We start from the raw sequence: 15625 nt of genomic DNA on the forward strand, positions 1-15625 counted from the left end.
AGCCATGTGGATAACCAGAGCAAAATCTTCCAGACAGAGGAAAACAATAACGACAAAAGCCCTGACATGGCAGCACTCTTGGCATGTTCAAAAAACAGCTGAGGCCCAGAAGTTAAAAAACATCTAAGAGCACAGTGGAGATAGATTAGAAAAAGTAAAGAAGAAAATAATTGGGCAACTGTACATTATAGTAAAGACTCTAGTTTTTTATTTTGTATGACAGGAAGCCATTGAAAGGTTTGAAAATAGAAGTTACATCATCCAATGGGTCTGAAGAAAATTATTATGGTTTCTGTGTGGAGAACAGACTATAAGGAAGGCTTATAATGGGAGCAAGTTGACGAAGTAAGAGGCTACAGCCATTTTACAGATGAGAGATGTTTGCATAAGGAGTCACAGTAGAGGTATTGAGAAGAAAACATGTTCTGGATGTACTTAACAAGTAAAGCTAACAGGATTTGTTGCTGGAAATGATGTGGGACATGAAAGAAAGAACTGAACTGAAGATAACTCCAAAATTTTGGACCTAAGCAACTGAGTGAATATGTCATTTATTGGGATGGGTAAGAAAATTAAGGCGTGGATTTGAGGTAGGACTTAGATAAGGAATTTAATTTTGAATGAATTAAGTAGGTAGTTACATACATACCTTACATGTACGGGTGTCAGGAGAAAAGTCTTGACTTGGAATAATACATTTGTTAGCCATTAGCATATAAAGATAGTTTTTAATCTCTGGGACAGGATGAGATCATTAAGGTATAAGTGTAGACAGAGGTGATTAAAATGCCCTGGGACATTCTAAGGTTTGGAAATTACAAAAATCAAGAATCTGGCAAGTAGAATAAAAAAGAACAATCAACAGAATATAAGGAAGGCTAGAGAGTATGATATCAAATTTTTTAATTTGAATTAAAAAATTCAAATATTTTTTTAAATCAAAATAAGATTTGAAAAAATTAGTGTTATGCGGTGAATTGTGTCCCTCATAATTCATATGTTGAGGTCCTAAATCTCAAGTTCCTCAGAATGTGACTATATTTGGAGGTAGGGTTTTTTAAGAGATAATTATGTTAAAATGAGGTCATTAGGGTGGACCCAAATACAATATGACTAGTGCCCTTGTTAGAAGAGGAAATTTGAACACAGGCATGCACAGAGGGTTGACCATATGAAGACACAGGTAGAAAGAAGACAGCCATCTACAAGCCAAGGAGAAAGGCATCAGGAGAAACCAACCCTGTCAATAATTCTATCTCAAACTTCCAGCTTTCAGAACCGTGATAAAATAAATCTCCATTATTTAAGGCTCCGGTCTGTGGTATTTTGTTGTGACAACCCTAGCCAACAATTAGCCCTTGTTTTTGGTGATGCAGAGGTCACTGGTGATGTTGAAATGAGCAGTGTCAACAGATAAGATGCCTGACCAGGGTTTGTGACACCAGAAGAAAGAAGGCAGAATTATGTTCACTGAAAAGAAGCTTTTAAGGACATAGATTTTATTTTAGCATTTGATTGCATTTTTGACAGCCCAATGGGCTACCTACAGGTAGCTCTCTGATCAAGAGTAGAGTTTGGACAATTAATTACATCATTAATTCTGAAATTATTTTATTGTTAAGACAATTATGGAAAAAAGCTTTTAAATAACCAGATAACATTCTTGTTATTTGTCTCTTTATTCAAAAGTGGAGACTATGAGGAAGTACATAAGATATTTTATTCAAATGTTCTCATTGTTTGGGTTCTGATTAATTTTTTCAGCTTTACTGAGGTATAATTGACAAATAAAATTTAGATACATAAAGTGCACAACATGATGAGTTAATTAACACACCCATCTATTTGCCCTGTCTTTTCTTTCTTTTGTTGTTGAGAGCATTTAAGGTTTACTCTCTTAGCAAATTCTAATTAAACAAGACAATGTTATCCACTACCGTCACCATGTGATATTTTAGATCCTCAGAACTTATTCATTCTAAAACAAAAAGTTTGTACCCTTTTACCAACCTCTCCCTATTTCCTCCACCACCATCAGCACCCGCCTCCCCAGCCCCTGACAATCAAAGAAAGACAAATACTACATGCTATCATTTATATGTGCAATTTAAAAGAATTTGAATTCATTAATTATTTTATCTTACATAAAAAACGAGGAATTTCAAAGGCTTCTTATCAACCATTGCACTAACTTCATGTTGGCTAATTTTCATGTTTGATAAGGTTAATTCGAAATTTACTTTATGCTCTCCAGATGCCAAGGGTTCATTCTATCAACAGAGAAGCTTGCTGCTACATATGATTTTTTAAACATGAGCTTACAAGCACAGTCTATGTTTATGTGTCAAGTAATAATTTCAAATCAGAACAACTTTCAACTGGTTTTTTCATTCTAATAAGTAATATTTGTTGGCACCAAATTTCTTAGAAGGAGGAGAGGAGGCTTGTGGTCTTCCTTTGCTTTTGCTCCCCAGGGTTCATTTATATGATATGCCAGGAATGCCTATTGAGGTCATGGAATAATGACACTGATTAACCTCTTTCAGAGAACTTTTTTGAATCGATCAGAGAGAAATGTTCTTTCTCTCAGTGGGGTCCAACCCTAATAACATATCACTCTCCTCCCGGCCAAAGATATGATAATGAAAATAATAACAATCCCAGCGTTTTAAATAGTACTTCATATTTGCAGAGCACTTCCAACTATTATCTAGGGAATGTTTTAAAAAGATAGAACAAGGGTGGGCTGCACTCACTACCCAGAATAAGGAACTAAATTAGGAAAACTAAATTAGGAGAACTAAACTTGCCTAGACCTGAATGTTCTTCCTTTGAAGCTGGGAAGACTGCTTTTATAGTTCTCCAATATGATCTGTTTCTGTACTTATAGTGTCATTTGGTGTCATCTCACATTCCCTTTTACGTTAGAGCATTTTATAGTCCTTTTATGATTTGGGTGTTGTTGTGGTCTGAATGTTTGTGTCCCCCCCAAAATTAACGTGTTGACATCTAATCCCTAGGGTGATGGTGTTAGGAAGTGGGGCCTTTGAGAGATGAGTAAGTCATGAATCAGGTTAGTCCCCTTATAAAAGTCACCCTAGGAAGCTCCATTGCCCCTTCTGCCATGAGAGGCTACAATGAAAAGACGGCCATCTAGGAAGTGGCCTCTCACCAGACACAGAATGTGTCAGACCCATGATTTTGGATTTCCCAGGCTCCAGAACTATAAGACATAAGTGTTTGTTGTTTATAAACCTCTCAATTTATGGTATTTTGGTATAGCAGCCTGAACAGACTAAGACAGGTATAGTTAGAGAATCTGAGCTGGGACTCTCCAGATTTATGTACTCTTAGTAGTGATGGTTTGTTTGGGAGAGCATCTATAGATCTAAACAATATTCTTGGTAGGTGTGTGCTATAGTCTAAGCATTTGTAGCTCCCAAAATTCATATATTGGAACCTAAATCCCTAATGTGATGGTATTTCAAAGCGGGGACTTCAGGAGATAATTAGGTCATGAGAGTGAAGCCCTAATGAATTGGATTAGTGACCTTATAAGAAGAGACATGAGGAGATAATATCTCCCCCTCACACACACCATGTAAAGACACAGCAAGAAGACAGCCATCTGCAAACCAGAAAGAGGACCCTTTACCAAAATCCTAACACACTGGTACCCTGATCTCACACTTCCAGATTTCAGAACTGTGAGAAATAAATGTGTTGTTTATGTCACTCAGACTATGGTATTTTGTTATAGAAGCCTGGACTGACTGAGATAGTGAGTGTTGGTGACATCCAGTACTATATGAGGATGTTTGACTTGCTGATTGGCCCATGATATAAAGGCCTACCATGCCATCTGAAGAGACCTTGCACCTCTGAACCGGGATTGCTAGCTGAACATGCAAGCAAGTTCCTCCATCTTCACTACCAAACCCTTACCCCAAACTGACCCCAGTATTATTCTGGAATGTGGATTATGGTGTAGGTAAGAAACTAAACTGAGAGGGTATAATAAATATTGTTGCAATTTAGAGGGTCTCAGAGGGCCTATAACTTACATCATTGTTATCACAATTGATTCCTTGGGGTTGGACTTGAGATATTACACCATCTATTTTAATGACTCATAGCCTCCATAAAATTTCTTTAAAATATTTAAGCCTGACTAGTCTCTAAAGTTCCACGGAGGTCACAGCTATAAGAAGGATGAGAGTAGAAATTAACTTTCACGTGCCATTAAAACTTTATCTCATTCTGTAGAAGAGGTTATTGCTTAAAACAAGAACTGTGACAATCCTGTGAACAACTGTCTCTTTTCCTCCTTACAAAGTGGCAAAGGTGACACTAACACAAAGGATAATGAATTAAAAGCATACTTTGTTCAATATTTTCTATACTAAGGTCGGAATAGAAAAATGTTCAGGTTTTAGGAGTCAGAAATCTGGGTGCCAATCCAACTCCACAAATTACCAATTGAATAATTTATCTATTCCTAAAATATTTATTTACGCCAAGGCTATTTTTCCAGCTGTAAAGGACAGGGTGAGGCAAAATATTTGGAGACTATTTAGCACAATGATTACCACAAAATTGATACTCACTGCTAATTTTTCTCTTTATTTCTCTACTTAGATAACTTTTTGTGGAAATCAAATAATCAGAATAGCTAAAGATTCCAGGAGGACTATGAGGGGCAAAGAAAAATTGGTTATAACAAAATTTCATACTCAGAAAGTCTGTGAATAATGTTTAAGGTTACTTCCTACCGACTTCCTGAGTATGAAATTTTATTATATGCTTTTTTTTTCCTTTCGCCACTCTCAGTGCTCCTGGAATCTGTAGCTATTCTTCCTCTTATTAGATTTCCACAGAAAGTTACCTAAATCTAACCACAACCATTTCATGGATGCCTATTTTTTCCAAGTCTTCACATTTGAAATTATGCTCTCAATCAGCGCCAGACCTCAAATCACACAAGAAAGGGCTGAAATGGATCTAGCCTAGCGAAAATTAGGTATATACTAAACAACCCTGCTCTAAGCTCATTCTTCACACTGCCAGTCTGCTATGTGTCTGACATAAAATGATAAAATAATGGCAAAAAAATTGGCTTTTATATGATATAGAACAGTTTATAAAGCTTTTTTTACTTGTGTTTTTCACAAAATATTATTGAGAAGTCTCTGAAGTAATCAAAGCAAATGTTATTACAATCCCCATTTTGGATGAACAAACCCAGTTTCAGAGAGTCAAAGTACCTGGCCAAGTGCAAATGTTGGAACCAGGATTCACATTAATGTCTAGATGATATCCAAGCTAAATATATTTCCTTTTTGCCGAGTTGCTTAGAGTCAGTTAAATACCCTATGGCTTTTTTCTCACATGATTTGCTCTTAAGTTAGGTTTTCCTCATTCAGAATTTGTATAGAAAAATGTCGAACCCAAGTATAAAATTTAATGCATATCCCTTCTAAATTATGTCTTCTTAATGTTGAACATTGTTACAGTCTAGGAAAATCCCTTTGATTCCTGTATCCAAAGTATTTTTTCCATCCCTCTTAGTTTTTGTCATCTAGATTTGACAAGCTCATCTGCTATGCCTTCACTTAGTCACTGTTATCCAATAGTATAGATATATGAACAAAAGCACATCATTTAAGAAATGCTTTAAATTTAACACTATCTATTAATCAACATGAAGTATAGATTAGTAGTTAAGCCATGGGTTCTAGAGTCAAGGAACCTAGATATTATTCCTGAATCTGCCACCAATTGAGGTCTGAATCGTGAGGTCTTTCCTCTGTGTAATGGAAATAATAATAAGACATCTTCAGAAAGCTTTATTAAAAAATAAATGAAATTATATTATAGACCTCAGCATTGTGACTGGCACATAATCAGCTTTGTTAAAATGTTAAGTGTAATTATTCTAATTGGCAATATTTTTACATGTAGCTTAATTTCGAGATCAGGTAACCATGCTATCTCACATGTTTTTCACTCCATAACAGGAGAGGGTTTGGTAAACCTGGAGATGTGTCACCTGATCCTCTTCAAGAGAGGACTTTCTGCCTCAGCTACAGGGACACCGTGCCTTGGGTTATACCCTTCCAGGACAGCCTGCATGAAGTGACTAGATGTGGTAGATTATTAAGGCCCAGCCATTTCAGTCCAATGTGAGACAACTTAAACAGGCAAAACTTTTTCCATAGCTCCTAACATGTATTTGCATCACATTACAGTTTGACTTCTTCTTTTGCCTAGTCCTGCCTCCTCTCACTTTCTTTTGCATATGTTAATCCCTATATCTCACATCTCAATCTTTGTTCCAGCATCTGCTTCTGAAAAACTAAACCTGTGACAGATGGTATTGTTGAATGTGTGGCTAGAATCAAGTTATAGTGCTTATGCTCTACCAGTTCTATACTTCCATCAAACAAATATAAAAACACATTCATTCATACATATATACATACATACGCATACATGAACAAAGACAAATAGTTTTGTTTAACTTGATTTTTACCTAAGAATCTCTTTTTGTAACCTGAGAGTTACCAATTTCTTTTCTAAGAACGAACACTGTACTTATTTAACAAAGCACAATGCTTCTTATAACCTTCTTCTCTTTTCAAATCTCCTCTCTCTGCTCAAGGTTAGACCTTTGTCCTTGTTTCAGTTCTCTAAGGCTGCCATAACAAAGTACCACAGGCTGGGGGGCTTAAACACAGAAACTTATTTCCTCACAGTTCTGGAGGCTGGAAATACAAAATCAAGATTATGTCCTTGTGTAATCCCCTCTTCTTGAATGTGGGCTGGATCTGGTGACTTGTTTCTAATGAACAAAATATGACAAAATCGATAACATGTCACTTCCGAGTGAGATTACAAAAAGACTGTAACTTTTGTCTTGGGCACCCTTTCTTGCTTGTTTACTCTGAAAGAAGTTAGCAGCCATGTGTGGGTTTCCCTGTGAAAGCTCATGTGTCAAGGAATTAATGCTCCCAGCCCAAAGCCACCAAGGACATGAGTCTGTAAACAGTCATGTGAATGAGCTTGGAAATGGACTGTCCCTAAATCAAGCCTTGAGATGACTGCAACTGGGGCCAACAACCTGCTTTCAGCCTTATTACAGACTTTGAGCTAGGGGCACCCAGTGAAGCCACACTGGGATCCCTGACCCATAGAAACTTTGAGACAAATGTTAGCTGTTTTAAACCATAAGTTTAGGGGATATCTACTGTACAGCAATACATAAGTAACATATCATCTCTCTTCTCTCATCCACACTACTGCAATAGCCTTCTAACACATCTCTCTGCCCACAGACTCACCCTAGGACATCCTTAATACTGTGTCAGAATTATTTTGGCACAGGTCAAATAATGTTATTTTCTAACTTAAAATAATTCTTAATTGCCTCTTTATTAAAGTCTAGACTTTTAACATTGCTCTTCAGAAACTGATATAAATCCTTTTTTTATTTTAGTATTATCTTCTATTATGTCCCCCAATAAACCTTTTATGTTCTAGCCAGACCAAAACAGCTTCTTGTATTTTCTATTTAATGCTATATTCTCAGTTTGGAATGTTAATATCTATCTTCTCCTCCCATCAATTTTCTTATCTTTCAAGAAAAATTTCAAATGCCACATTCTTGACAAATGGATCCCAATTAACTCTGATAAAAATAAATTTCCTTTGTCCTGTTTCTCCTACCCATTAATTGTATCTCAACCATAGAACTTATTTTAGTTCACTTTGTATTATATAGACTAAGATATCCATATGTGTTTGACTATTTAAAGACACTCCTTGAAGAGACAAATTTTGAATAAATCATCTTTCTTTTTTTCTACATTATCAGTAGGGTATTTCACCCATGGTAGGTGCTCAAGAGTAAGTTGATTCAGTTAATTCTAAAATTATCTCGAGAAAAGATTTGTCTACCCATGACCTACTCTTTGCTCTCTAAAATAAAATATTATAACATCCCATAGCTCTCTCATTTTATACCTAAATTTGAGATCCTTGTCACCCTACTAATCATGAGATTTACTTTTCTATCCTATTCAGACTTGAGGTTAAGAAAGGTCAAATGGAAAGGGGAGAGGAATGTAGATAGAAAAGATGAAAGAAAAATCATGGGAAAGACTTAATTGTTTTTTTTATCTAATTCCTTTTTCATCCAATTCACTTTTCACCATGGTGGTAGAGGTGAGAAAAGGGAGAGATTAATGTAAAATAGACCTAGATACAAAGACTAGGGTCAAGCCCTTTAACTTAAGGTCCTTTGACCTCAATTTTGTCAAGTGGAAAAAACAAACAATAAGAACACTTGTCATGTACGTTTGTGAAGGGGAATGAGATAAACTGGTTAAGACATTCCACAATGATGGGTATTCTTTCACTTCATTTCCCTGCAAGGTCCTAGAACTTCATTTCATTTCCAATTACTTCAAATTTGTTCAAGAATAACCAAAAAAGTTTAAGAAATAAATGAGAAAGAAAAAAGAAAATGACTGTGAGGGAAAGAGGAAGAGAGGAGGCAAGGGCCAGAGAAAAAGGGGAAACAAAAAGAGAAAATAATAATGAATTCACAGATGTACAAGATTATCATTATTTTTTTTTTTTTTATTTTATACTCTCCAGAATAGCATGGAAACATCAGTGACATGGAGAAATATCCCAGCTACAATTGCATGCAGAGAAGCTGAGCTGGCAGAGTAAGTAAACCAACAGGAAATCTTTTTTATCACCTGCTACAGTTTCACAAAACCCACTATTACTATTTTTAAAAAAATCGGGAGTGGTGGGTTTAATCTGCTAGCAAATATCCTTGATCTCATGAAGACTTTAAAACGTTGAGGAACAGATCACATCACAGCTTCTTAGCTGTAATTTTCAAGAAAATATCCCAAGCTTTCTAAGTGTACGGGGCTCTCAGAGAAATAGTGCAAATCGTGCCACCCCTACAAGGACTGACTAAGCTCAGTAGCATGAAGCTCCACAGTTCTAAAGAAAGTGAATCACCAGGTGTGAGGCGCATGAAGTAGGAATTGACTATAGGGTTACCTTGAGGTCCTTCAAACTGTCCTATGCCATCTTCTCTGCTGCATGGCATGCTGTAGTATTGAATTACTGCTCTTTTTTCACTCTAACATCAGATTTTCTCAGCATAAAATAGACTATTCTGTTTAAATGGCACATTCTACTCCATCTAAAAATGGAAACTCAGAGAAATATGCTATGTGAAGAATCATAAAATTGACATTTTTTAAAAAATTAATTTCTCCTGTCACAAGCACAAAATCTTCTAGATGATAATGGGGCGCAGGGCGGGGGGTGTGGGGTGGGGGAATGAAACAGCAGACTTAACTTTCTTTGGATGGCAATCTTAAACAACTAATAAACCAAAAATAGATATTTCATGGAGACTTTCAGAAAGGAGCTATAACTTCCAAGGCTAAACCCATTATATTTCATTAAGAGACACCACAAATTGATGTTATCTTCTTTCTAAAAGATCAAAGGCTGTCAGACAGTTTCCCAAGCATCTGAATCCCACTGACACCACCTAAACTCCTAATGCAAGAGGAGTTAGGCTGAGATAGACTCGTCAGAAGAAAGCCAAAGAATTCTGAGGTCCAAGAAGAAGCTCATCTAATGCATAACTAAAGGATTGTCCTAAGACAGATAGTATAAGACCACTGACGTAATAGGATAAACAAACAGCTTTTCCAATCCATATCCTTGCCCTCGAGGATAGAAATGCAAATTTTACAATAAGACTGATATTCAGAGATATGTACAGTAAGGGCATATCTGTTATTAAAATGTTGACATACTTCTTTAGTGTTTGATAAAAAGCACCTACTTTAAGCCCCCAGAGTGCTCCTACCAGCACCATGGCCACCCTGGAACCATCTCCAAGAACCCCTGAATCTTCCCACATATGCCAGTACCTAAAGGGTTACTGTCTGGCATCATAATGACATGTGCCCTGGGTTTCTGCTTCAGCACTCTATGACTGGTATCCTTTCTGAATGATTGGTTCTTGGCTTCAGTAACTAAACATATTGAATATTGGCCTTGTTTAAAGAATGTCAGAAAATAATGGAAATGGATTAAGTAGGTGGGTATAAAACAAATGGAAGTAATGAAAACTGTGGGAAACTGTAGAGCATAGACCTCTTAAAGAAGTTGCTATGCAGTTGTGAAAGACCGTTGTAATGTGGAAGCACAGGCTGAGGGTACTAAATATTCTGGTATTTCAAGAGAATCCAGAAATTGTGATTTAAATGAGAAATGTCCCAATTTTTTGACATTGGCAGTGAATGTAGATGTTTGCAAAATACTGTGAGTGCCAAACCAAACCAGATGTGGCCCATGGACTGTAAGTGAGTGACCCCAACTGTAGGCATCATGGAATTTTCCTGGCCTTGACAGAGCTTCTTCGTCTGTCACACTTGAAACAAGCCCGAGGAAAAATTTGGCACTCTCAGTTATATAATTACAAGTAATTTTGAATTGAAATTCAAATAACTAAGTGAAGCTGATAATTATATCAAACTTATTTTTTATTGTATTTTAAGTTTTGCCAAGTGTGATCAAGTACATTGTCTCAGATTTTCCTCACAAGTAGGGTGGATATTATATTTTTTATAGCTGAGGAAAGTAGATCCAGAAAGACTGCCTTAATGTCACTCAAATATATGGCAGAACTGGGTCTTGACTGGAGAACCAGTGGATTGGTGCCTTGAACACATTTAAATTGTCTACCCCACTCTCAAGTTCACTGATATCCCAGGCAGACAGCCCAGAATAATCACCTTTTGGACTCTATTTTTTACATTCACTTGAAGTTGTCTTTTTCTATACATCTGAATCACTTCTTAAGGGCAAAATAAGTGTTTGGGAAAGACTGGATTATTGTTCCCAGTTCTTTAATGAAATTAGACTTCAAGCTCTTCGCCTTGTGACTTTGTAAGGCCTCCATTGTTGTCAGGGTATAGTGCCCTAACAAACTGATAATTGGACCTAGCCAAGTGAATTTCTTTCGTCAAACAGACAGGGACAGAAGTGACATTGTGCTAGTTTCTAGCTGAGGACTTAAGAGGCATCACGTGTTCCCACTTTCTCTCTTGACCTCCTGCGACCTGTTCTACGAGGAATGTGTCCCAGTTCTCCTCTGCTCCTCAGTTAGCCACAGAAGGGAACATGTGAACACCCAGACCTGATCTGCAGCCTAGAGCCAAGCCCAGACTAACGGCCAAGATCTGCGGAACTGCAGGTGACTCATGGGTCCATGATGAGAAATATAAGTATTCATTACTGAGATTTAGGAAGGTTGCTTGTTGTATAGTATTATTGTAGCAATTCCTGACTACTACACTGTTATAATCTTATTTGTGAAAAATAGTAATTTCCATGCTTAAGCCTTTGAAAATTTATCACAACAATAGAGAAAACTCAAAAAACAACTCAATAATAATAATAGAAGTATATAAGATTTTGGAGAATGGTATTCTTATATCTTCTAAGCTAGTATTCCTAAAGGCAATTAGATAAGGCTCTAAGCAAAGAGAAAAAGGAAACATGTTTTAATAGGAATATAATAAAACTGAGACAGCAGGTGATTAATGCCCTTTAAAACCACAGTATCTGAGCATTTTTGCTGATCTTTGACCAGGTTAATCATTATTAAAGAAACACATTTGTGAATTCTTTTATTTGGAAAAAGAACAAACAAACAACTAAAAAAATCCTTTGTTTTCTTTACTGATTGAATTATTTCCAACTCCAATTGATTGAAACAATTTTTTCCACCTTTTACTTTTATCAGACACTTTGAACTAGGGTGAAAATTCTGTGTCCAAGGGAAAAGCATCCTAGTTTTTTTTTTTTTTTTTTTTAACTTGGGCTATGCTTTAGAATCACCCAGGAAGCTTTTTTAAAAACACAGATGCCTGGGACTCTCTCCCAGAAATTCTCATTTAATTGGTCTGGGTGGGGCTAGGAAAAGGTACATTAGGATACATCTCTTCGGGTAATTTTAATATGCAGCCAGGGATGAAACTACCATCCTTACATAAGGAAATAGGAGATTGACCAAAGCGAAAAAAAAAAAAAGAAAAAAAGTTAATAAAAATAATCTTACAATAAAAGATAACATTTTAAAAAATGCTTTAAAGTAAAAGAAAACAACGAAAAAGTCTCAAGAAAAGCATCTTGGCTAATCAAATGAAAAGTTGAGTATGTCACCTTTTCAATTAACACCTTTGAAGTACACTACCAACTGAATGATTAACACATCTCACCCATCCCAGCTACGAGGGAGCTAGCTGATCCTGACAGCTGGAAGGGCAACATCTTTCATAGTTCTCATTCTCAATCATTGAATCAAGACATGAAATGAATTTTCTTTATTTAAAATGTCTTTAATTGAGTCTCTAATTATCAGTGAACTAAACGAAACCATGGGATTTAGAATGTTGTTTTGCATATGTAACACATTTTCTGGCTTTTGGAATATGACCAGGTCATTGCCCTTGATGTGCAAAGTATTTATCACCTATTATAAGCTGAGCCACAATGGCGACCTTGATCCACTATTTTAAAAAGGTTTCAATATGCTCAGCTACAACACATGTTCAGAGCATACGGAGTTCTTGCTAAATGAGATCTGCTATATAATCTAAGCACTTGTCATCAATTTTTCAAGACTTCGATAGGAGGGAAAAACATAATGCTACACATTTACTATTATAATTTAGGAAACTTGGAGCTAGAAGGTGTGATTTGTAGGCTGAAAATTAAGTGCTAAGCTTACTCTTAAAGTCAGATTTATTCACATATTTCTCTCCCTATCTCATTTCCTAAATTCAGGTACCAAATTCCAAGGATCCTCTCTCTCTCGGGGCTGTTATCCACAGATAGCTTTGCATCTCTACCTCACAGTCTTTCTGCCACTGGTATCATTCAGTCCCCCCATCGTCTCTGCCACCATTCCAATCCATTTTCCATACTGCCTCCAGGCTTAGCTTTGTAAAACCCAAATATGATATAGTACTGCCATACATGAATGGCTTTGATTCCTTATGTCAAATAGTATCGATTCCAAAATTCATAGCTCTGCATATATGATCACTTACAATCTGGGCCCAACCTATCTCTAACATAATCTCTTCTCTTCCATGCACCCTGTAGTTATTACGCCACAGCAAGCTCATGGCTATTCAACCTGTGCAGTCACACAGGGTCCTGTTCTCAGGAGGGCCCTTCACTTGGTTTAATGCTCTGCTTTTGCTTTCTTGAAGTTCTTAATAATTTTATCTTTGAATATGTGTTTTGTAAATGAAGTAGAGTGGAATAATGGAGTATGTGCATGAGTAGATAAGATACATACTATGCGAGTCTGCAGTTTTTTGCTGCTCTATGCACAAATAGCTCTGCAATGTCCCAATGAGCAAGCATTCCAGTGAACCCAAATATGTGAGAATTTAGGGGGACTCAAAGCAAGAACAAGGTATGTGTGTCACATCTAACATTAAGTAATTAGGTTCACTGATAGCCCTAAGAGTCCAGGCTTTCTAACTGAACAAGATCTTACTTTAAAAGCAAAAACAAGGCAATGGCATTCCAAAAAGTACTTACCATTTGTACTTTTTAGAATGCCAAAAAAATCCTATCATATCCTTTTTTGTGTTACCTCCCTGTATTAACCACCTACTTATTGAATATGATGATGTGGAAGAAAGACAGAAATAGGAAAACTTATAGTTTCCTTTCAGTCCTTTTTACTCATCAGTAGTTGAAGGTTGAGAGTAGTGGCAGAATGTGCACATATCAAGTTGTGAAACAGAAATAGTTTTGTGTGGCATTTCCATTATTATGGTAAGAACAAAATACATATGCACGTATTTTCTATGAAAGAATATTGTAATTTTGGTAATTCTGCATATGAGTTAAATACTCATATGTGCATTTAAAACTGGCATTGCATAATGTAAAGATGAATGGCAAAATTCATGAAAACAAAAATTTTATATTTCTTTGCTTAGGATAGCATTAAATGGCAAATAAGAAACACCATGACAATTCAAAAGAAAGACTGAAAGAAACCTTTAACAGCATTTTTTCCTGCTTTTTTAAAACAAAGGGCTCCACATTTTCATTTTGTCACTGAGCCCTGAAAATTATGTAGCCAGCCCTGCATAACTCAACTTCCCGCTCTTTGAAATACTAAGCTCCTTTTCACAGCACAGATGTTCTTTAACCTGCATTGCTCTTTTCTTTCTAAACTTGAAAGTCCCTCCTCAATCTTCAAAGCCCAATGTAAATGTTACCTTCTCTGAGAAAATCTTCCCCAAGCCTGTAGGACAAAGTTGGGGACTTTTTTCCCACTATAAACTGTAAGGCCTTTGAAGACAAGGCCCGAGAACTACTATAATATCTACTACATAAGTAGGCATCCAATCAAAAACTTATTGAATGAGATGGTGGTAACAGAAGCTAAGCAGAAAAGGGCTTTATATTCTAAGATTTGCCTTAGAATACTATACTCATTTAGAGATGGCACTGCTTATGTCACTTGGGCTCACACTGGTTGTTTAATGAAAGTACTTGTAATTTAAAAGTTTTCTAGTTACTGAGTCAAGACCCCTTTATCTGTTCCTTTCAAGATGAGAGTATGACTGGTACAGCCAAAGGTAATCTTATTTCCAGCCATTAAACAATGTTAATTTCATGGGCTACAGAGAGAAGAAGCTTATGCAAATGGATATGATTTTGCTGGCACACAGTTTATTAATATGAATAGGTTAACAATTCATGATCCACAGCCTTTCCCAATAGGTATGATTCATAAGGTCAAGGTTATTTTTCTTTACTGAAAAGAAACATATTAATATGCAGATAACTTTTCAGAGGTCGGCTCAGGACCACTCACATTCTAAATAGCTCCTTCAACTGTATGAAAAGTCAGTGAACTACAGAGAAAATATGGAAAGGAAATCTGAATGTCTTCGTGTAATCCCACAGAATTTAGAGTGGGCACACGGATACTATCTGCTAAACATGATCCAGCACTCTAACCCATTCAAGAATGTGCCAGACACATCCGCTCTAATGTATAACACTTCTGAGAATGAAAATGCAATTTTTCATGGTGAAGAATGCTGATGGTGCTTATTGTGCTCATGAGAAACATTAATAGTTTCCATGCATCAATAGTACACATAGGTCATGGATCTTTCATGTTAATATCTGGGCAGTATATAATATGAAATATTATGAAGAACAAAATGAAAAATCACAGCTAAAATAGGTATTTATCATGTCTGAGATGTACTCATTCTTCTTTGTTTAAAACCATTTTTCTCAGAGAGAATGCTGTTAACTTGGTGTCTCTGACATGACAGTTTTGTGTTGTTTCTGTCACAGTGGGGTGGAGCAGATTGCCTATGCTTTAACCTGGTGTTCTTTGAAATTAAACTTCAAATGGATGAGTTACTGGTTAAAGTGCATTTTCAAATCACAAAATGGATTTTTAAAAATTAAGAAATGACTAGGTGTATATATACAGGTCTACCATTTGACCTCAGCCTAGCAAGATGAT

Source organism: Pteropus vampyrus, unplaced genomic scaffold (genome assembly GCF_000151845.1).
Source record: "Pteropus vampyrus isolate Shadow unplaced genomic scaffold, Pvam_2.0 Scaffold115, whole genome shotgun sequence".
Taxonomy (NCBI): Eukaryota; Metazoa; Chordata; class Mammalia; order Chiroptera; family Pteropodidae; genus Pteropus; species Pteropus vampyrus.